This window comes from Amphiura filiformis, chromosome 15 (assembly GCF_039555335.1).
Source record: "Amphiura filiformis chromosome 15, Afil_fr2py, whole genome shotgun sequence".
NCBI lineage: Eukaryota > Metazoa > Echinodermata > Ophiuroidea > Amphilepidida > Amphiuridae > Amphiura > Amphiura filiformis.
This window is the reverse complement of record NC_092642.1, coordinates 51379904-51403747: the sequence shown is the minus strand read 5'-3', so window position 1 is coordinate 51403747 and position 23844 is coordinate 51379904. Positions and strand designations below refer to the sequence as shown.

General features: G+C 36.4%; 1 long non-coding RNA gene across 1 annotated transcript; it reads right to left on the bottom strand.

Annotated features, from left to right (window-relative positions):
* Positions 1-6211: 6211 nt before the first annotated feature.
* LOC140171804 (uncharacterized) lies at positions 6212-14395 on the bottom strand. Its single transcript, XR_011861644.1, has 4 exons — positions 14275-14395; positions 8950-9433; positions 8073-8191; positions 6212-6317 (listed from the first exon to the last, which is right to left on the bottom strand). It is a non-coding gene; the product is annotated as an uncharacterized lncRNA (long non-coding RNA).
* Positions 14396-23844: the final 9449 nt, after the last annotated feature.

Below are 23844 nucleotides of genomic sequence, written 5' to 3'. Positions count from 1 at the left end.
GACATTTCCGTGATATTTCCTTCATTTAATTGGATTTCCAGGCTTTTTCAAGTGACATTTGCAACTGGAATTCCAGTCGTTTTCAGAAAGCAGACTTGGAAATCCGGACATTTCTTTGATTGAAAAGTTACTCCTCTACAGCCTGTCTCAAAAAAAATTGTGCAAGTGAAAAGCGCCCTCTGTGGCAATTAGAAATTACCGTTGTGGCATAATGCTTACATTGACGTCAAGGGCATAGTCTTAGCTCTCAAATGCCGTTTAGTCTGTTCAATTTGCTTGTTTTAATCTCGAGATATGCTTACTTAACAACGAAAGGGTAAAATCACAATTGTGCCACTTTTACTAGGGAAGAGGGCTATATATGGGCGGCCATGAGGGCCAAAAGGGTCTCAAAACCACACAAGGGTCTCAAAAGTACAATAAGGTCTCAAAAACACACAAAGGTCTCAGAAATAAATACACAACAAGGTCTCAAAAAGTATAATAAGGTCTCAAAAACACAGAAAGCTCTCAGAAACAAACACACAGTAATGTCTCAATAGCACAATACGGTCTCAAAAACAGAGAAAGGTCTTAGAAACAAACACACAACAATGTCTCAATAGTATATAAAGGTCTCAAAAACAGGGAAAGGTCTCAAATACAGAGAAAGGTCTCAAAAACAGAGAAAGGTCTCAAATACAGAGAAAGGTCTCAAAAACAGAGAAAGGTCTCAAAAAACAGAGAAAGCTCTCAAAAACAGAGAAAGGTCTCAAAAACAGAGAAAGGTCTCAAAAACAGAGAAAGGTCTCAAAAACAGAGAAAGGTCTCAAACACAGAGAAAGGTCTCAAAAACAGAGAAAGGTCTCAAAAAACAGGTAAAGGTCTCAAAAACAGAGAAAGGTCTCAAAAACAGAGAAAGGTCTCAAATACAGAGAAAGGTCTCAAAACAGAGAAAGGTCTCAAAAACAGAGGAAGGTCTCAAATACAGAGAAAGGGCTCAAATACAGAGAAAGGTCTCAAACAGAGAAAGGTCTCAAAAACAGAGAAAGGTCTCAAACACAGAGAAAGGTCTCAAACACAGAGAAAGGTCTCAGAAACACGTTATGGTCTCAAAAACACGTTATGGTCTCAAAAACATGTTATGGTCTCAAAACACGTTATGGTCTCAAAAACACGTTATGGTCTCAAAAACACATTATGGTCTCAAAAACATGTTATGGTCTCAAAAACACGTTATGGTCTCAAAAACACGTTATGGTCTCAAAAACATGTTATGGTCTCAAAAACACGTTATGGTCTCAAAAACACGTTATGGTCTCAAAAACACGGTATGGTCTCAAAAACATGTTATGGTCTCAAAAACACGTTATGGTCTCAAAAACACGTTATGGTCTCAAAAACACGGTATGGTCTCAAAAACATGTTATGGTCTCAAAAAACACGTTATGGTCTCAAAAACACGTTATGGTCTCAAAAACACGTTATGGTCTCAAAAACACGTCAAAAACACGTTATGGTCTCAAAAACACGTCAAGGTCTCAAACCAGGTATTACAACCGACCGTTATATGTGCAGCACCGCATGCAGTATTGCACACATCCGCTTGCAGTTCCGCATGAGAAACTGCACATTCCGTCACGCACATCCGCATGCGGAACTACACATCCCAAATTGCATTTCCACATGCGGTGATGCACATCAGGATCCCCTTTCAAAGAAACGAATGCCCCTAAAGTAGGCACTCGGATTGTAAAATAGGCCTATGGATGGGTCATTGTTTTCAAAATTTTCTTAATTCCTTTTGGAAAATAGATCAACTTTGCATTACTGTAGCCAAAATGTTTGAAAATATCTAAAAAATGCTTGGTTGTAAGTTGTAAAAACTAAGACAATTAATTTGTGTTAGATTTGGCCAAAACTTTTGGTATATCAATGGGTCCAAATTTCTTACAAAATTACGAATTGGACTTAAAAAGTTCAAATTCTAACATTTAACTGTGTAGTACCGAAGACAAAGCCCAAATGTCACGCCCCTTGGCGCCACCACTGCATGATGTGTCCGTTCCTGAGGGGTGGTGCAATAATTATGTGTACCCCCGGGATGGTGAATTCTCAAAATGGTCTGCCCAAAATCGCTTGCCCCCCACCTTTGGCCTTACCAAAAAATCTTTGCCCCCCCCCCTTTTTTTGACGTACCAAAAAGATTTTGGGAACCTGAATGTAAAACCTTGTCTTATCATATAGTGCGATCGCAGCGAGCAAGAAATTTTGCATATTTGAACGTGTTCCTAACGTTTTCCTACACCTTTTTAGGGTGTAATATAGAAATGGTGCCCAAAATATCTGTGCCAAAATTGCATGCCCCCACCCCACCGACCTGCCGAAAATTGCTTGACCCGCCCTTTCGACCTGCCAAAAAATGCTTCCCCTCCCCTTTGGCCTGCCAAAAAATCTTTGCCCCCCCTATAATTCACCACCCCGCCGGGGGTACACATAATTATTGCACCACCCCTGATAAGTTCAGGCGTCTGGAGGTGTAATGAATTGAATAGAAATGTAGTATGAAATGGGTCTATTGAGAAGATGTACATCAGTGCATTTATCAATTTTGTCCAGGTATTTGGAACATGGGATCACTCAGGGTCCACCCCATATCCATGTTGGTATATCACTGTATGTGGAGGATGAATCTTATTCAAAAATTGAGTTTTATTGGAATTCGATCAGCAGGCATTGCATTCACGGATTTGGACATTTCAAAACAACTTGCACCTCCCCTCATCAAAACAAAACTTTTGGCAAAAATTGCAGTTTTACACCAATGCCTTTTTTATACCACAGAAAAAAAACTCCTTTGTGCAAGGAGTGAATGTGAAAGATAAAAAGCATCACAAAGAGAATATTTTGAGGCAATTTATTAATTCAATTGTTTTCAGCTCAAAAACATTAACATATTGTGCTTAAAATTGTTTTCCTGATAAATTTTGGCGTTTTTTTTTTTTCTTGTTTCACCCATTGCCATTAAGGGTACTACACCCTGCCCAATTTTGTGCCTATTTTTGCATTTTTCTCAAAAATTATAGCGCATTGGGGACAAGTAAGATATTTATATTATAGGGGCAAGGACTACAACTACTGCACTGGAAATTTTATTTCAGCACAGACAACAGTTGCGGAGTTACAGTCAAAATGAGGGAAAACCAATATTTGATCAATAAATCAATAACTACTTGCTTTGAGTTGCTGAATTTTCAGTACAGTAGTTGTAGTTCTTGCCCCCATACTATACATATCTTACTTGTCACCAATGTGCTATAATTTTTGAGAAAAATGTAAAAATAGGCAAAAATTGGCCAGGGGTGTAGTACCCCCTTAAATAAGCTCAACAATTAACTTGTCTAATATTGATCAGCCCTTACACAAGTCACCATGAAAACAAACACATAAATACATGTTAAATTGTATTCTTATTTATTGTCATTTTATTTTTCTAAACACACACAAAGTATTCCAACATGTGGTCAGTATACATGTATTATGCAAACAAAAATACACAAAGTTGTAAAACCTAAAACAAGTGTTACATTTTATAATATTAATACAATTGTTATTTAAAATTATCAAATTTTACTGGCAGTGTCTGTATTATTTTGAATATGCATACTTAACATTAGATCCAGTGTCAACATGCCCTCTTTTAAGAGCCAGCTCTCTGAGTGGTACAAGAACAAACTGGAGGAGAGTTTTGATCCTTACAACACATGCTCTTGGGTTACATGTTGCCAGTGTTCTGGTTGTAGGCTTGTGTAGGGTTTTTTTCCACATTTTTGGGGGGGAGGGGTGTCCTCAATGTTTTGATCCATGGTGGGACTGTCCTAGAGGTGCTGTTAGTCCTTGCCTTTCACTGGTGTAAAATGTTATCTATACTTCCTTTTTTTTGTATGTACTTTTGAATATTCATGTGCAATATATTTTGATGTTATATTATAATTATTGTATATACATGTACCAGTGATAAAGTGTAATAAATAAATAAATAAACAAATAAATAAAAGATGGGTTGTTTGTCTGTCAATTTTAATTGATTTAAGGAATATCAATAGCGAATTACAAGAATCATAACAAAGCAGCCAGCATTGTGGAAATGGCAAAATTCAAAGACTTTCACATGTACATTTCACATTCTTAAAATTGAGCAGAAGTAGTAGAATAACATATTCATAACAATTTTAGGAAATGTAAATTCCAAACAAAATATATAATCTTTAAGCCCTAATATTTCACAGGGTCAATGAGAAAAAATATGGACTTTCCACTGATACCAAAATCACCATTTTGATGGAGAAAAGTGGAGCTGGAGATGAGATGGTTGATAATACCATCCTCCTTTAATTCCCAGGGCTAGAAGAAGAAATGAGGATTTTTAAAACAATTGAAACCATTTAAATTTTTTGACCACTATACAAAGGTGATAAGCAGGGCCTATTTTTACCCCTTCATATTATTTAGTTAAAACCCTATATTTATATTGAAAAGTGTGTTCTTAATTTCTAATTAATATAAATTTTGATTTCATATATTCACAATCTACAATTCTGAACACATTTTCAGGAAATTGCTCAACACTGTGCTGATTTACCAATATTTAACACTGTCCAGTCCACAGGTACATCATACATGACCAACCAACAGCACTTCCATCTTTGCTAGAGCTATAATAAAGTTATAATTAGAGTATGTAATATGTGCATACTTCTAGGTTAATACATGCATATCACCAAGTCTTGTTGGGAGTGAAATTGTACAAAACAATGCACACATACTAAGGTGTTGATGCGTCTAAATGCACAAGCCCCAAGAGGGGGAACTGCATTAGCTCAGTACAAGTGCATTATTTTGTACAATTTCTCAAGCAACAAGTGATACACATTTATTAACCTATTTCATACAAAAGAAAAAAAATCCAATGATTTCGCGATGTTATAAGGCCCGCCGATTTACGAGCTGATCAAACTGCATCACAAAAGCATTTCAATAGAAGATATTTTATTGTTATGTTAACTCACTTTTCACATTCAAACAACACGAGTGATCCTTGACCTCTGGGTCCTATTTTATGAAACTTTGGAAATTCTTAGTTCTTTGGTGACTGACTTCATATTTTGTCTTAACTTCTTGTCCACCATGCACATTATTTTCTAAACTTAAGGTGTGTGGTACGATCGATAATGGGACCCTGTCCCCACACTGACCTCAAAGATGTCAAAAAGTTTTGATACTTTTATAGATAGCCCCTACTTGTCTCTTGCTCCTCCTCCTAGTCCTATAAAGATTTTACACCCAAAATCCTTGTACTTTTAAAAAAGTGTGAGAAAAGCTGTCAAAGATATATGCATTTTCTTTAATGGTTTTCTCACAATTTTTTCAAATTAATGTACAATGACTTTTGAGCATAAAAATTAGGAGCTCGAGAACAATAGGGGCTCTATGATTAGTGCCAAAAGTTTTTAATGTGTGTCTCTTGTGTGAATAGACCTGGAAGTGTATCAGAATTCAGAATGGGGAAGGGCACTTTTTACAGGTGAAATGATCTGGAATCACAGACATCTGCTTGTGAATTGAAATCCTGAATTGAAATCAAAGCTGAATTTCATTTCGATTCCACTTCATTCTTCATCACTCAACATGATTTCAATTCCAATCCAATTTAATTTTTCGTTGCGAACAATGATTTCAATTCCAATCTAATTCAATTCATGCCCAAGCCCACTCATTTTGATTCGAATTCAATTCCAATGCATTGAAATGAAAATCGCCCAAAATTCATTTCAATTTGATTTCAATGTAATTGAATTAACATTAGGACTCACTTCCACAACTTCCACTGTTGTAAAATCCAGGGGGGGTGGGGTTCTTCCTGCATACATTTTCAGTGAGTTTGGTATATCGGCGGGTGGTTTTCAATGGAGACAAATGTGCCCAATTGAGGTATATTTGAGTGATTTTTGTGAAAAATTGGGTTGCAAAACAAAAATTAGGTATAGAGAAAGTCAGCATTCATAAGTCTGTATGGCAGTGGCACATCCCTGTACAAAATATTTTGAAGAATCCCCACCAGGGTAAAGATATGAAATGAACATCAGGTTATGTCTACTAGTGATCCAAGCCTAAATGATAGGTAGGCCTACATGTAGACCCTATCTGTCATGGTGTTGACAAGTTGTCTTTTATGTCAATTGTTTTTTCACATCATCATCACTATCACTATCTCGATCTATATCTTGCTTTAGCTTGTTGCTACAGGTGGTTCCTTCCAGTTCCAGTTCAAATTTCATCTGTAAAATAAACCAAAAGTAACAATTAAAAATATTTAAATTTAATACATTTTTCTTATCAAGATTAAGGGAAGGGGTATGAACGTTTGGACAGTTTTTATTGTGGGACATTAGAGCACATCAGACATATCGAATTGCATTCTGAATACGAAGAATGTCCTTCTGATATCAAATAATTTTGATTTTTTGAAATTCGCAATGTAATACACATTTTATGGCAAATCATTAAAAATTGATATTTTTGATATTTAACAGTACTTGAAGTAAATTGTATAAATCTGATGATTTATACTTAAAGTGTATGTAGGTGGGATGAAAAGCCGACGATCAATTGAAAATTTTGACCTTTCGTATTGAAGATATGGATTTTTTACCCAAAACACCAACAAAAAATAGGTCTTTTTGGGAAAAAAATCCATATCTTCAATATAAAAGTAAAAGGTCAAAATTTTCAATTGATCGTCGGCTTTTCCTCCCAGCTACATACACTTTAAGAATATATCATTAGATTTATACGCCTGAGGTGCTCTCATGTCCCACAAAAATACTGTCAAACGCCATAAACGCTCATTCTAGATCCCTTAAATTGAAGAAAGTGGCATGGAAAGAAAAAAAAAATATCTTGGGGCCCAATTTAGTAGCTTGGGCCCTGCGTTGAAATCCTGAGATAATAAGTTACTATCTCGGGTCCCAAGTTACTAGGAATAAATACCAGACTCATCTCAAGTGGAGAGGTCACTGATGGTTTAGGAATAGGCCTACTGCGAACATTCCTAAACCATGTATGGTAACTTGGGAATGATTTGAAGTGACCTACACTTGAGATAAGTCTGGTATTTATTCCTTGCTACTGTGTAAAGGAAGACACATATAGCAAGTGCCTCATTTTGATATGGATGTACACATATCAGGGCCCTTTGTTTCTATCTCCAGGCCCCAAAATTACTAAGTCAGGGCCCCGCGGTGTTACTATGTCAGGACCTGAAGCTACTAAGTCAGGGCCCTGAGTCTCCTGAGATTTTTTTTTTTCTTTCCAACATTCTGGGGCTCCGTATTGAACCTGAGATATTGCAGTGGTAAAAAGAATAATTACATGAAATTTGAATACTCTCATTTGATTTTGATTTATGCAAACCACTACATGTTGAAATTGACACATTTTATGCATATAATTATACAGAGAGTAAGTACAAATCAGCTGCTAGTACGTACTTGCTGCAAGTGCAAGTTGTAAAACCTAGACTGGGATCCATGACTAAGTATTCTGGGCCTTCAATCATTCTGGACCATTTTGAGGTACCCGGCACACATTCATTTGCATTGGACCTTATTGCCTTTAGAATCCTTTAAATTAACCAATAAAAAGTTACTAAACTCATTTACGGCAGGCATTTTCGGGTAATTTTGTACCCGAAAATGCAACAATTTTTTAAAAAAACTTTTTTCTCAGTTTTGGAGTGTCCCTGGCTTTAATGATTTCAAAATGCATTGAATTTTTATCAATTTTGCAATCATTGGTAGAGTATGACATATGAACACAAATTATCACTTTGCATATATTAAAATAAAAATTGGTCAACCATGAATGATCCTATCATTGAGCTCTAGGTCCATGGACACTCCAAATCAAAACAAAAACAAAAAAACGGTAACCCGATGCTGGCTCTCTTTCCGGTAGTGAAATCTCGGTCGGTACCCAAAAAGTTAAACCCAACCGAAAATGCCTGCCTTAAACTCATTGTACATTGTACATACCAGATTTTTGATGGTTCACGGTTGAGTTAAGCTATACACCATGATTTGAAGTCACAATGAACATCTGAAAGTAGTTTGTAACCGTACAGTTCACTTCAAGTTGACATCACTGATATAACCTAGTTGTGAAAATTCAAAAATAAGGTCTTAAAATGGAGCTTTTACAAGAGTCAAGAACAGCAAGAAAATAACAAGCAAACTGCATTCGCACCGAATCCTGTCCGGTTGACTCCTTTTAAATAAAAGGGGTGTTGGACATTATCCAGAAGAAGAAGTTTTCCTCCAGGTTTCTGCAGGTTTCTGAAATTGGGCTTCTCCATGGTGCACTTACATATGTAAGCTAGCACCAAAGTTACATGTGAGGCCTGTAGTCTGATCAGTACCAAATTCAAAATGCATTCAAGTCATTGTTTGGCTATTTATTTGCATGCAAAAGTAAACTGCGCACCCTTTGGACCCTAAGTGCCGCAAATCACTTGATCAAATATTCATAGGAGGGGCAAAAACTTCTGTTTAATTTACAGTGTGCTATATTTATCTTAAGTAAAATATTATGACCCCCCAATCTGGCCATCAAAGGGTACAATTACCGAATAGGGTGCAACTTGCTAGACTTGAGTGCAGTCCTCGTTTACGGAGTTTAGGGTTAGGGTTTAGGGTTGGGGTAGGGCAGTCTTGTAATAAGACTAGTAGAGTTGCACCCTATTCGCAATCGCTCCCATCAAAGTCGAAAGTGCTTATATTATAATATTCTTGTGGCCCCTCTTAAAAATTCCTTCACAACATTTTGACCCCCCCCTCTTCCAAAGAAAATGACAGCCCCTAAATTTTGGAGAAATGGAATAGAACCTATTAAGCTTATTAATAGTGTACTTACGTTCACATGTATTTTGAATCGTGTTCCAGATTCATGCACTAGCCATGCTACTATTACTAACTAGTGCACTTGCTGTGCATCACAACGACAATCGAGTGAATCTAATCTAACAATGTCCACTACTTTGGCGGGTAGTTTTCCCCAGGGTTTTCCCGAATCACAATGGCTCTCTTTAGGTTTCTGTCCTGCATCTTGAAATCTTCTACCTCCAATCCTGTGTCTATACCTCTGGTTAAATGGCACTGAACCTCTCAATTTGAGAAAACCCTTCACAAAATTAACCAACTGTCGAGGCCGAACTGTCATGTTTCGTCTTGCTTATTCACAGCCCGTGGTAATACAGGAACAATTATTTGTGACCTTGATGTGTCGTTAAGTCATATCATGCGATGACACTGTCGCAATGTACACCAGCACCAACCCTCTTAATGAATGGAACTACATGTCTTTGGCCAGTTTCTCTTGAACATCCATGTTTTTTTTTCTGTGAAAATAGAGCAAATAAACGAAAATTAAAATTAAAAGATTAACTTGATACTTAAGCTGAAATTACAGCTAGGTTTAGGTGACAAAAAAACCCCTGTTCTACAGGCCCATCTGACCTAGATTTTGTGTCTTGGGTGTTTTTTTAGAAAAAACTATGAATGGAGCAAGTTAAAAAAAAAAATGGCAAAAATTTTATCTATCTTAGTAATTTTACAGGTATTTTAAGGTCATTTGCACAAGAAAAATGCTCAACTGACCACACCTACACAGGTTTATTTCCATCGTATTTGAGTGTACAAATTGAAGAATCGTGGAGGAAAAGTGAACAAAATGACAGACCGTACTGGCAAAAGCAGCCTGCCTATTCCCAATTTCAACAACACAATATTGATGTCCATCATTTCTATTAAAAAGCAATGAGCATCATCTGTGTTTTTGTGTGCACCAACTCTTTGTGTTTTTTGAGTGAGTTTCGAGTACTTTCCTAACCACCTTTCCCATGGAATGTGGGAAAATGACACACTTGTAATTTTTGGTTAAATGTTAAAGTCAATTTAGTTAATTAAGTGCAATTTTAGCAACAGTTTTGATGCGATCACCCGTCGAATCGGCTATGTTTATTTCAAACTTCCCTTGCTATTACGGTGTCATGCTTCATAAATTTCTGCTAGATTTTGATAGCTCAGGTCTCTAGCCTCAAAAGCTATTGGTGAGCAAATTCGAAGCTAGACTACCAGAGTACCAGGGTGCATTCTTAGTACCATTGCCAATCCCTGGGTTGTACAAAATGTATAGGGTTGGAAATGTTCCAACATGCTACACATTCCACCCCTAGAGCACACCAACAATTTAATTCCTATGTAAACCCAGCTTACAGCCCCACATTTTCTGGGATGATGGGGGCGAAGTAGGCCTACTTGAAATGAATTGCATAATTATCATGATTACGCATGTCGCACACATAACACATTTGATCGAGAAGTCGATCCTTAATCCATTCCAGGCCACTGATATTATACATGTAGAAACCGACGATTGATTATTATGGACTGAGCTTTGGAGTTACATGTATCTCAAATCATGTCAGAATCAGTCAAGCATAACACCACGTTTAAAGCAATGGAAATTTGGAAGTATTAAACAACAACGCAGATCACGATGGGTATACAGCACCCGAAAAAAGTTGCTCAAATGACACATATCATCAGCGAATTGTTAGCATGGTTAATCTCATAAAATAAAAATGAGCAAACTCTGAAGATACAGATAAGTCATCAAAATAAATTTGGTACCCTGGTAATATATAAACTTTTAAAATAAAGAATTTTTAAGGGGTACTACACCCCTGGCCAATTTTGAGCCTATTTTTGCATTTTTCTCAAAAATTATAGCGCATTGGTGACAAGTAAGATATGTATATTATAGGGGCAAGGACTACAACTACTGCACTGAAAATTCAGCAACTCAAGGCTAGTAGTTACTGATTTATTGATCAAATATTGGTTTTCCTCATTTTTGACTGTAACTAGGCATAGGCTAACAGCCTGAAAAAAGGGGTGTTGTTTCAGAAAGCTTAGGGGAGGGTCTTATTTTAAGCGGCTCATCCTCCTGAGCATTTTGACACCTTTTAAAAAATAATCGGCTGAAAAATGAGTTGGTGCGGGCCAAAAAACGACGTAGAAGGTGATTCGTTTTGGACCCCCCTCTTTTACACTATTTTGAATATTATGGCAATTTTTTATATTGTTTGATGGTTTTTAATGATAATTTACATAGTTTGAGGACCACTGGACCAATTTATGCAATTTTTACCAAAATTGTATCTTTTATTTTGAGTTGAAGCTCCAATTTAGGATGTGAGGGCGCTGTTCAGCCTAAAAGCTGTTTCAAGCATACACCCCTATTAAAATTTTGTTCTTTTTTATGACCAAATGAAAGCTATTTATAATTAACAGAATCTCCCAAAGTTTGAACTCTCCAGCTTATTTTGTTTTTAAGTAGTACCGATTTAAATATTTGAACAGCCGCTTCCATTGAATTACATGTAATACAAAAGTTCGTTGACCCTGTATGTTCCTATGGGCAGGTTTCCCTAGATTAAAAATGAGCGCTACAGCCACACCAAATGTGATGAAACACTATAAATTTCAGAATTTGTGTAATCAATGATCATCTCGAGTATGATGAATTAAAAAACAAAAATATATGCGAAAAGGGCCATTAAATGATAAAGCGCCCTCACAGACTGATTTTACTCTAAAACGTCAATTTTAAAGACACCAAAAATTTTCTTTCAACACAAATTGCATAAATGACCTTCCTGGACCTAAATTCATCCATGAAATACCAAAAAATACAATACATTATCTTTAATGTCACAATATTTGCTTAAAAGTAGAAAATTAAGGTCCAAATTACCCCCCCCTTGTATGTCGCTTTTTGGCGGCACCAAATCATTTTTAACCGATTATTTTTTAAAAGGTGTCAAAATGCTCAGGAGGATAAGCTGCTTCAAATAAGACCCTCCCCTATCTGACACACCAAGGTTTTATAGCCAATCACTACTGTAACTCCACAACTGTTGCCTGTGCTGAAATAAAATTTCCAGTGCAGTAGTTGTAGTCCTTGCCCCTATAATATATCTTACTTGTCACCAATGCGCTATAATTTTTGAGAAAAATGCAAAAATAGGCACAAAATTAGGCAGGGGTGTAGTACCCCCTTAAGGCTAATGGAACTCGATTGTTAGTTTCCTATTGACCGCCCGCATCACTTTTTAATTTGACCAAAACTTTCATTATTTTCATAAAAAAGTCAATTATCTGAAAATTGAAATGGAAATAATCAAAATTGAAACTCTCAAAATGTCTGTCATCCCCTGCTGATCATAATCAGTTTTTCTTAGTTGTAGGGGTAGAGGATGTAGTAAATAATGGAAATTTAAGGTTTACCTCATCATGTTTCTAGTGATTACAAAAATTGCAAATTTCTTTTCATTTTAATGAAAACAAATTCAAATCTTTTCTCAATCTGTTGCAAAATGTCTGTAAAGATATCTAAGCATTAATACCGGTTTTGAGATGGTCTTTCATCAACAATATATACTTTGGTACTGGTGGGGAACCTAAATTTGGAGAAAGCTGTTCATAAAATCATTGATTTTGTTGACATAATGGATAATGAAAAGAGGCGAATAATGAATAATGAAATAGTGACCTCGTCCTTTTTTTCAAACATCCAATCGGAAACTAATAATCGAGTTCCATTGGCCTAATGTGTTTGAAAATTGGCGATGATAAAAGCGACTGAAGTAGTTTATAGTTCCATGCTCTATCTCTGTCCAGTGTTCACACTGTGTCATCGTGGATAGTAGACGATTTCTAGATCAAATGACAAACAGACAACTAAGCTTACTTCAACCCAACAGAAGCCAGCTGCTCGGTCTAATAATTATTCATAACCTCATTTTATACGTGAAGCCTGTAATCCAATCAAAAGAAATTGATTGCCTGCATGACCGCGCACTAATTGCATTAATAACTCACAATGACTCCGGATGCGCAACAATGACTTCTGCGCGCGCGTGCGTGTATAAGCTACATGTTATGGCAACGCACACGCCTACGCGATGCCGTCACGCTTCTGTGATTGGTAGCTCTTGTTGTCGGCGCGAATGTTATATTCACCTGGTTGATTTTTTTGTAGGGTAGGTTACAACAATGATTAAAACTGGTTATATTTAACAGCGTTTTATGGTATAAAATAACATAAAATGCCATTTTGATTTGTTCAAAATATTAGATACGACGGTAATGAATGACAATAATAACTTTGCACCATCTATTTTGAGGTCATTGTGTGAAATTGTCGGGTTTTGTTTTGGGCCTCGGTATTTTTCCTCGGTCGGAAAAATACCTCAGCCCAAAACAATTTCACCTAATTCACCTTTTCAGTAAATCCCATAAGCCTTTGCGAGTACACCTGAGAATTTGTCATGTGATGTCACGCTGACTAGCAATGCGCAGTAACCATGTTCGATAAACGATGTGCGATCGGGCGAGCAGATTGGCGTGACGTCAAATGACGAGGTCTCAGGTGTACATAGGCCTACTCAGCAAAGGGTTATGGGATTTACCGAAAAGGTGAATGACCTCAAAATAGATGGTGTGCAGTTATTATTGTCTAAATATTGCGCATCTCTGACTGTGCAATGCCATTCCAGCATGCCAGGTAGTAGGTACATCCACGGCCTTGGCCCTTGCTAACGCATGCCGGTACATGTTTACATACACATACCCATTTATCAGTAACTGAGTGTAACCATAGTCATTATGTTTATGATAAAGACTGAAGTCTTGCTGGCAAGACTACCTATTTACATGGCATGTACATGTAGCACTCAGACATACATGCATGCTGGATGCTGTACATGTATATAATCATGTATACCGCCTTTAATAGTCTTTTCTTTTAATACCGGTAGCGGCCATGCATGATATTGAAATCGTTTACTTTATATTATTAAAAAAACAAGTACATTTTTTAACCTTGGTGGGCCATTCATTAATTGACAGCGTTTTTATTCACTTGCATACAAGATCAGATATAAAATTAGAAGGTCTACCAAGTGCCCAAAATCATGGGAAAAGTTCAAAAGATTTGAAAATCCTACCGCTGCTACTGCCTTGTTGCAGCACGGCACGGTGAATCACTTGCACTTGCAGAGCTCCGGATACAAGTACAGAATTTGGGTGCAAAGTAATGTACAATTTCAGGAAATATTTATCGCTGATGATGAAACCGAATTCATTTTAAGAATATTTTAGATCAAATAATTACCTTCGATTCGAAAATGTAGTTACTCTTGCAATATGAACACCTTTTTTCAGCATTTTTATTCCATCACGGCTATGCATGTATGGCTTACGTGCACACCGCCAGCATCCATCTTTAATGTGTCGAGCAGGGTGTCGAGGTCAATTAGTCGCAAAATAAACAGCGGTCTTGTGCAGTACCGCATGCGGTCCGCTTGCCCTTTCGCATGTTATTGTAGTCTCGCTGCGGAAACTAATTAATGTCGCACCGGGATGTCGCATGTAGGCCTAATTTATATTAATGATTAAGGGGCTGTACAATAATGAGCCCCCCGGGGGAGGAGGGGGGTAAAATTTCCAAACGGCTCGCCAAAAATCGCTTGTCCCCCTCTCGGCCCGCCAAAATCGCTTGCCCTCCCCTCCCGGCCCGCAAAAAATCTTTGCCCCACATGCGAAATTTTTGAGATCCCAATTTGCAAACTTTAAATGGTCTATATACCTGTTAGTGTTACGAGCGCAGCGAGCAGGAAAATTTGCATATTTAAGCGTTTCTGTACGGTTTTCCTAAGCCTTTTTAGAGCGTTTTATTTAAAAGGCGCCCCACCCCCACCCCAATTTTACCCTCCCCCAGGGCTCATAATTATTGCACAGCCCCTAATGTGGCATGTCCGAATGTATTCAATTCAATATCAGGCCTACTATCGTTTTACTTTTTGTTTCAATTGTAGCTCTTGATCAGAGCCCTCGCAGTAGGCGCTAGGCCTACCTTTAAGATCAAGATCCAGCAATCCCCTAGACTATGCCATAGTCGATTTTTGATAAATAAAATGTTATTAAACATGATGAACGCATTCAGTTGAACTCGAAATTATACTGATATTTAGTACATCAAAATACTAGGCCTAGTATAAAATGGTTATGAAAAAGTTTAGGCTATATAATTATATTTGTGACAGTAAAAATAAAGTATAGGCCCTACGTAGGCTTATATTATTGAATGCAACATATCATAATGGCATAATTATAATGACACTTCAATACTGAACAATTCTAATTTTAGAATCTGCCATCCGAAGCTAACAAACAGAGGGCGTACGGTGACTGAAAAGATCAGTTGTGAAAATCTATCAATTGTGCACTCATTAATTAAATCAGAGTTTTAAGCTTAAATGTAATAGCCAGAGTAGTGCACAATTAATTGGCAAGTGGACTACGGAGAAGTCTATGCCCCTTCAGATCCTTAATTCGAGGGCTGGAACTGCACTCATCCCCCCCCCCCTCACTGAAGACGAGATGTACGGTACGCGGGAAGAGTAATCTCGCTGCGGAGAATAATTAAATTAATGTTGCATTGCAGATTATGAATTTATTCAATTCAATATTAGGCCTACTATCGTTTTACATTTTGTTTCATTTTTTTGCAATTAAAAGAAAGTCTTGGGAAATTCTTGTCTGAAAGGACGGCATAGTATAGAGCAGAGTTGTAACGAGTCACATCATTTCATGGTCGAGTCGAGTCATTTCTTGCAATATCTCGAGTCGAGTCGAGTCAAATGACTCGAGTCACTGTACAATCTCTATGGGGAAAATTTGAAAATCCGAGTCGAGTCATTTCATTTTTGAAAAGTCGAGTCTCGAGTCATGACTCGTTACAAGTCTGGTATAGAGTAGAGGCCTACAATAATTATAGTATTGAATGATATAAATATTATTACAAATTTCACACGCCTCTTTAATAATGATGACTATATAATATTAAATATACCGGGGTAATCAACTTGACATTGTGACCATATTCTATTATAGTTCCTAGCGCTTGCTAGGAAACCAAACATATTGCAGTTCCCCATGCGAAATGCACCAAAAATATTGCAGTTCCCCATGCGGAAATACACCAAAAATATTGCAGTTCCCCATACGGAAATACACCAAAAATATTGCAGTTCCCCATACGGAAATACACCAAAAATATTGCAGTTTCCCATGGGGAAGTGCGTGACGGAATGTGCAGTTTTGCATGCGGAACTGCAAGCGGATATTGCAGTACTGTATGCGGTACTGCACATTTAGCGGTCGGTTGTAATACCTGATTTGAGACCTAGACGTGTTTTTGAGACCAAGATGTGTTTTTGAGACCAAGATGTGTTTTTGAGACCAAGACGTGCTTTTGAGACCCTTTTGGCACTCACGGCGCGGCCGCCGGGGTCAAAAGGGTCAACGCCAAGGAATACTATGGGCGGCCGTGAGTGCCACAAAGGGTCTCAAAAGCACATCTTGGTCTCAAAAAACATCTTGGTCTCAAAACACGTCTAGGTCTCAAATCAGGTATTACAAAGTCAACCGACCGTTATATGTGCAGTCTATGTCTCTGAGGTATATGTCTTTGAGACCTTTCTCTTATTTTTGAGACCTTTCTCTGTTTTTGAGACCTTTCTCTGTGTTTGAGACCTTTCTCTGTATTTGAGACCTTTCCCTGTATTTGAGACCTTTCCCTGTTTTTGAGACCTTTCTCTGTTTTTGAGACCTTTCTCTGTATTTGAGACCTTATCTGTTTTTGAGATCTTTCTCTGTATTTGAGACCTTTCTCTGTTTTTGAGACCTTTCTCTGTTTTTGAGACCTTTCTCTTTTTGAGACCTTCCTCTGTTTTTGAGACCATACCGTGTTTTTGAGACCATAATGTGTTTTTGAGGCCATAACGTGTTTTTGAGACCATAACGTGTTTTTGAGACCATAACGTGTTTTTGAGACCATAACATGTTTTTGAGACCATAACGTGTTTTTGAGACCATAACATGTTTTTGAGACCATAATGTGTTTTTGAGACCATAACGTGTTTTTGAGACCATAACGTGTTTTTGAGACCATAACGTGTTTTTTGAGACCATAACATGTTTTTGAGACCATAACTTGTTTTTGAGACCATAACGTGTTTCTGAGACCATAACGTGTTTTTGAGACATTTCTCTGTTTTTGAGACCTTTCTCTGTTTTTGAGACCTTTCTCTGTTTTGAGACCTTTCTCTGTATTTGAGACCTTTCTCTGTATTTGAGACCTTCCTCTGTTTTTGAGACCTTTCTCTGTTTTGAGACCTTTCTCTGTATTTGAGACCTTTCTCTGTTTTTGAGACCTTTCTCTCTTTTTGAGACCTTTCTCTCTTTTTGAGACCTTATTGTACTATTGAGACCTTGTTGTGTGTTTGTTTCTGAGACCTTTCTGTGTTTTTGAGACCTTATTATACTTTTGAGACCTTATTGTGTGTTTATTTCTGAGACCTTTATGTGTTTTTGAGACCTTATTATACTTTTGAGACCTTATTGTGTGTTTATTTCTGAGACCTTTATGTGTTTTTGAGACCTTATTGTACTTTTGAGACCCTTGTGTGGTTTTGAGACCCTTTTGGCCCTCATGGCCGCCCATAGCTATACGTCGTACATGTAAATCGATGATAGCATCAAGTTTATCAAGAGTTCCTTCGTGAAAACAAAAGAATGCATCAATTACACAACAATACAAAATTGTTTTTAATGTTTTATCATGATAAAGGTATAATGATTCTCTTTTTCTTCTTACGACAAATTAAACGATAAATAAATATTTCACATTCTGCTGTTAAATTCAATACATGTGCATGTCAATGATTTTACCATGGTAAATACTGTTCTTTTTGTCATTCAAGACATGTTAAAAGATCAAACAAATATTACACACTTATGGGTTAATGAACTTTGACAAGTTCATGAAATTTGACAAATTAATGAAATTAGACAAAATAATGCACGCGCACTGGTGTTGATGCGTCTAATGCACGAGCCCCGAAGGGAGGAGTGCATTAGAAGCATCAACATCAGCTATCATTGATTTACATGTACAGCACTATTCACTAGTAAAAGTGGCACAATTGTGATTTTACCCTTTCGTTCTTAACTAAACATATCTCGAGATTAAAAATAGCAAATTGAACAGAACAAACGGTATCGGAGAGCTAAGACTATGCCCTTGACGTTGATGTAAGCATCATGTCACAAGGTTATTTTCTAATCGCCAAAGAGGGCGCTTTTCACTTGCACAATTTTTTTTGAGACAGGCTGTATAGGGGGTGTGCACTTACTTTCTAGAATAGCCAAATGGGTGCTCGAGGCTGAGAGAGTTACACTTAATGGGCACAAAATGTTGTTACAAATTGATGCCGCGCTGAGTAAATTTGGTAACATGTCAATATAACGGACACATACGAGAGAAGACGTACAATTTCAAATATCAATCCCAGCATTGCACAATCTCATTTGGTATTCGGTACCTTTCAGTTCTTTTAAAGAATCGAAATATCGGATAGTATTTTGTCATGTTTGTGGGACGTACCTAAGAGCACATTAGACACACCAAAATTGCATTCTGAATACGAGGGATGTCCTTCTAATATCAAATAATTTAAGATTTTTAGAAAGATATACATTTTCCGCCAAAAGAACTAAAATCTGTAAGCCTTTTTGGGTCTCAATGCGAAAGGTCACAAATTTCAAATGATGGACGGCTTTTCCTCCCAGCTACATATACTTTGCGTGTATATCATTAGATTTATAAAGTTACTTCGAGGACTGTTAAATGTCAGTCAAAATATAAATTTTTAATAATTTGCCTTAAAATTTGTAATATATATCGATTTTCAAAAAACAAACAAAATTATTTCATATCAGAAGGACATTCCTCGTATTCAGAATGCAATTCGATATGTCTGGTCTGCTCTCATGTCCCACAAATACTGTGCAAACGTTGCAATCCGATCAATTAAAGCCAGAAGCAGCGTCTAATTTATTTCAATGTCTTAAAAAAGCTTATACAAATAGATGGTAGTTCCACATCTGATTTTCATGCCTCGAGTATGCCTAAATATCGATATGTCTGCATGATTACAGATCCATTGGGGAAACCATATGAACTCATATGGGAATGTTGGAGTTGCCAATGCTTGCCTAATGGAAGTAGATTCGATTGGTTAATATAATTTGACCATGTTAAGACACTTTGATCAAGGTCATTGCGAATGCACACCACTCCACGCCATACATAAATTCTCCCAGTCACATTTCCCCAATATGAAATTTAAAAAAAAGCAAAATTAAATTTGGCGGAGGCGGGGTTCGAACTCACGGCGCCTTAGACCACTCGCACACTTGTCTTGTTGGTATCCATTTGAAACTTATTTGAAGATATAATCGCAACTTCAACATAGGCTACCACGTGACAAGCAAAGGCAGAAAACGTACCATATTTTGGAATTTTATTTGCCTAAAAGAATTAATGTGTATTAATAGCGCTCAATTGTTGTTAACTGCGTGTTCTATATACAAAAAAAAATCCAACAATAAACATGATAAATGGGCGTCTATATGGACAATGCATTATATCGATTTTGACACGTGCTCGTGTCTCAGTACATTTCCATGGTCAGTAAAATACTATAGAGGAGCCTACCATTTTCTTGTATACACGTTCGATGTTTTGATCAATTTAGTAAATAATCGACATTAGACCCATGATGTTTTTTCAGGAAATAAAAGATTAGATTACCATAAAAACGAAACAGTAATCTTTGGTGGGGTCTAATGTAATATTCACAAAGCATTTTCAACGTTTTTCTATTCTTATTCTTGCTCAATTAAAAAATATTTTGGCGTATATAAAATTGAAATAAAATTCTCTGCCATGCCTCTTAAACGACATCAAATGTGCCACAATTGGGTATCACGAATCGTTATATATGATGTGCAGTTAATATTCATATTTTCTTTTATACAGAGGATGCTTCAGTTTTGACAGGAAAATACTTTCTTGAAAACCCTCTCACTCGGTTATTTTGAAAAGGTAACCACGCTTCCCTAGAATGTGCAATAAATCAGCATTAAAATTTTTCTTATTCTAACAGCAAGCGTTTCTAAAATGCAGTATGGCGAAATGTGGTGTATTGCGAATGAGAGTGTTTTTTTTTTATCTCACAAATGATTGAGATAAATGACCTTCAGTGAGACACATCGGATGTTTTATTCAAATATTCCCTGTTTTTAGCTCCCCTAATAGCATGAAAACGAACAAGTATGGTAAACATGGTCAATGTTTATAGCATTACTTTCGGGCTCAGTTGCTTAGTATGTCTGTTTTATCATAGATACTAATTTTAGTATCTATTGGTTTATGATGACAGTAGCCTATTCCGAAGGTCAGCTATTCCTGCTGACACACAATGTCCCATGCATATGGAAAGGTTTGGCTACAAAACGATACACCTACACTCATAGAAATGACTTGTTCGCCTTGTTGGCGCAACTCAAAAGGAGTAAGTTTGGACAACTCAAAAATAGTGTAAAAGTTGCCAAAACAAAATTCATTTTAGTTATCCGAACTTAAAAAATGCTGAAAAAGCTAAAAAAGTTGAGTCAACTAATCAACATTGTTCGCATTACTTAAAAAGCTGATGTAAATCCTTGCGTCAACTTTTTAAGTAATGCCGACTTCTGAATTCAAGTTCAGGGAACTTAGAAAAATAAACAAGGTTCAAAGAACCAATTAGTTGAGTTATTGTAACTCAACATGTAAGTTGATGTAACTCGTTCATATTAATATCTTGGTGTAGATTATTCATCCAGTAGTTCAAAACATTAGTTTGTAAATTAAATCTAATACTGGATTCATATTAAGTTACTGGTACTTATTGTTTTGAGTTATTCCAATTTAGTACTTTCCCAGCAAACACAAAAACGTTTTTAAAACGTTTTAAATAAGTTATATTTTGGGTTTTGGTTTAGGTAAAAACGTTTTAATAACATTAAAATGTCGGGTTATATAAAGGTCATGAAATCGTTTTAAAACGTTTTGTATGAAAACACACTACAGCAATATTTTAAAATGTTTTCGAAATGTCATTGTAAACTATTTTTGCAAACATTTTGGCCAAATATTTTGTCAACACTTAAATATCATTATGTTAAAATATTTGCATCCAGCAAACACAGAAATGTTCTTAAAATGTTTTTACAAAACGTTTTTATAACATTTAAATGTCGGGTTATATAAAGGTCGTGAAAACATTTTAAAAACGTTATTGTAAATATTTTGGGCAAACATTTTGTGCAAAATATTTTTTCAACCACAAAATAACATTCTGTTTAGAATGATTTGTACCAAGCTTTCAAAAATGTTTTTGGAATGTTATTAAAACGTTTTTATACCCTTTATATAACCCGACATTTAAATGTTTTCTGTAAAACATTTGTGTTTGCTGTGCAGTAAATTAACAACAAATGTTATTTAATGTTATGAAAACGTTTTATACCATTAATGTACCCTTTATATAACCCGACATTTAAACGTTTTCTGACAACCTTTTATAACCTTTTGCGAATGATGTCGAAAACGTTTTGTGTTTGCTGGGTTGTTACTTAATTCACGTAATTGGATCATTTTCTGCACAATTAGCAGTATTCAAATATTTATTTTTGTAATCAGTGCAAAATTTTGTATACTCTAGCACACCTCTAGAAAATTATGCTAACCTAGTTTTATTTTCTGAGTTGTAACAACTCAATACAGTAAGTGCAAATGAGTGCGACCAACATAATGATATCGAGTCAGCGTTACTCAAAATTGTACGCGTTGGCATTACTCGGAAAGTTGACGCAACGACTTACATCAACTTACTGAGTAATGCCAACGAACAATTTCTATGAGTGTAAGCACACAATTTCGTCCAAGAGCTTCCAACAGTCTTTGTTTACACTACATGGTTGCGTGCATAGCATCATAAGTGCTGTGTGAGCTTCTAACTGTTGATTACTTTAGTATAGACGAATCCAACGAGCCAAGTCATGGTCAGGATTTAGTCGGCCAATATCGGGTCCCCGCATGCATCAAACAGGTGCTGTGAGTGCCCAAATGGGTGGATTAAACCCGCTTAAAATTCGATGTTAGATTCTTTTGTGTTGTAAACTATCATCATTCTTTTGTCTACGTGTAACACGGGTGATAGAATGCAGTTTAAAATGCCCTTCAAGGCCGCATCATTTCACATTTTAGGTGAGATAGCTGGATCCCCGTTGCAGCTATGGCTGCCATTGAGGTGTAGGAATGCGTGAAATTGGATTCGTCTATAGGAAAATACGGCATTTGTGATTGGTTTTTTGTCAAAACCCCGAATGTTCCCTTCATTCAATCAGAACTTTTTAAATACCGAACGAAAGGTAACACTTCCCGCTAAAAACACTTTTTTTTTCATTACGTCAACAGATGACGCAATTCAATGTTTATAGCAAGGCCAATGGGGTAAATCTGTTGAAAACGACCCATTCAAGCAACATTTTTGACTAAAACGTAGGTTTTAAATGTCAAAACCCCGAGTGATCCTTACAATATTTTTCAGATTTTATGTCATTAAATGAAAGAGCGTTATATTGTCCATAATACTAGCTTAATTTCAATGAGCACTGACCAATTCTCTTTAAATTGCAAATCTTGTGCGAAAAGTTACTATTTTCGCCTGTTTTGTCATACGGTTTTTAATACAATGACCAATGACTTGGCTTAAAGAGCGCTTACAAATTGGTATGGGAAAAACGTATTGCAAAGGGAAAACCAACCCCGAGAAACCAACACATACACAAACAAAACCTTCACATTGCCATTGCCTTCACATTACCTTACTCGTTTACTGAACTTGTAAAGTTTAGATTAACATTAAAATAAAAATTGTTATCGGATTTAAGTTGTGCTTTGAATTACATCCAAGAATTAATAATGTTGTCTACGTGTTGTCTGATGCGGGGTTTGATGCCATCCAAAGTACAACCAGAGTCGATGTCTCGCACTATACCTTATTACGAAATGTATTATTCTTCTTGATAATCTGCCATATATTTCGTGGGCAGACCATTGCAGTGCATATTGCATGGTTTTGCAAGAGCAGTATTTTACAATTTATGATCGTATGCTTTTTATCAGCTTACCCATAGCCAGAACATTTCAACTTAAACCCACGACCTGTGAGAATTTCCCTAATTTAAAAAAAAATCTATAAAGGGAGTCTCCGGCAATCACAAATGACAAATCACAACATTATTCCTTATACGTCCCAGTAATACAATGAAGACTGACGACAAATGAGCACACATAACCATGACGTCATTGCACTTAGACAATCTCGGTGCGGGAATTTTGAATATCGCGTGCTGAGAGCCTACTGTTTTTATTCGTTTTTATGGTCAATATGAGTTTGTTTTAAATAAAACCATGTGATTCGTGCTTGATAATTATTTTTCCGACATATAATTGCCGGAGACAATTAAATTGCCGGTTTCCAAAAGGCGCTAAATCCAAAGGCTGCTTTATGTAAAATTCAATTGCAGATATTCCTAAGAGTAGTAACCTTGCCAACCTAATACTATTGGACCACTAGAATAGTTATAACAATTCTTTGGATATCTTTAAAAAAATAATTGCCAATCTCTTTAACCTCCCACGTGCAAAGACGAAAACAATAAATATGAAAGAAAATAATTTTTTTTCGTTCCAAAAGGAGCTAAATTCAATGGCAGCCATTTTAAAACT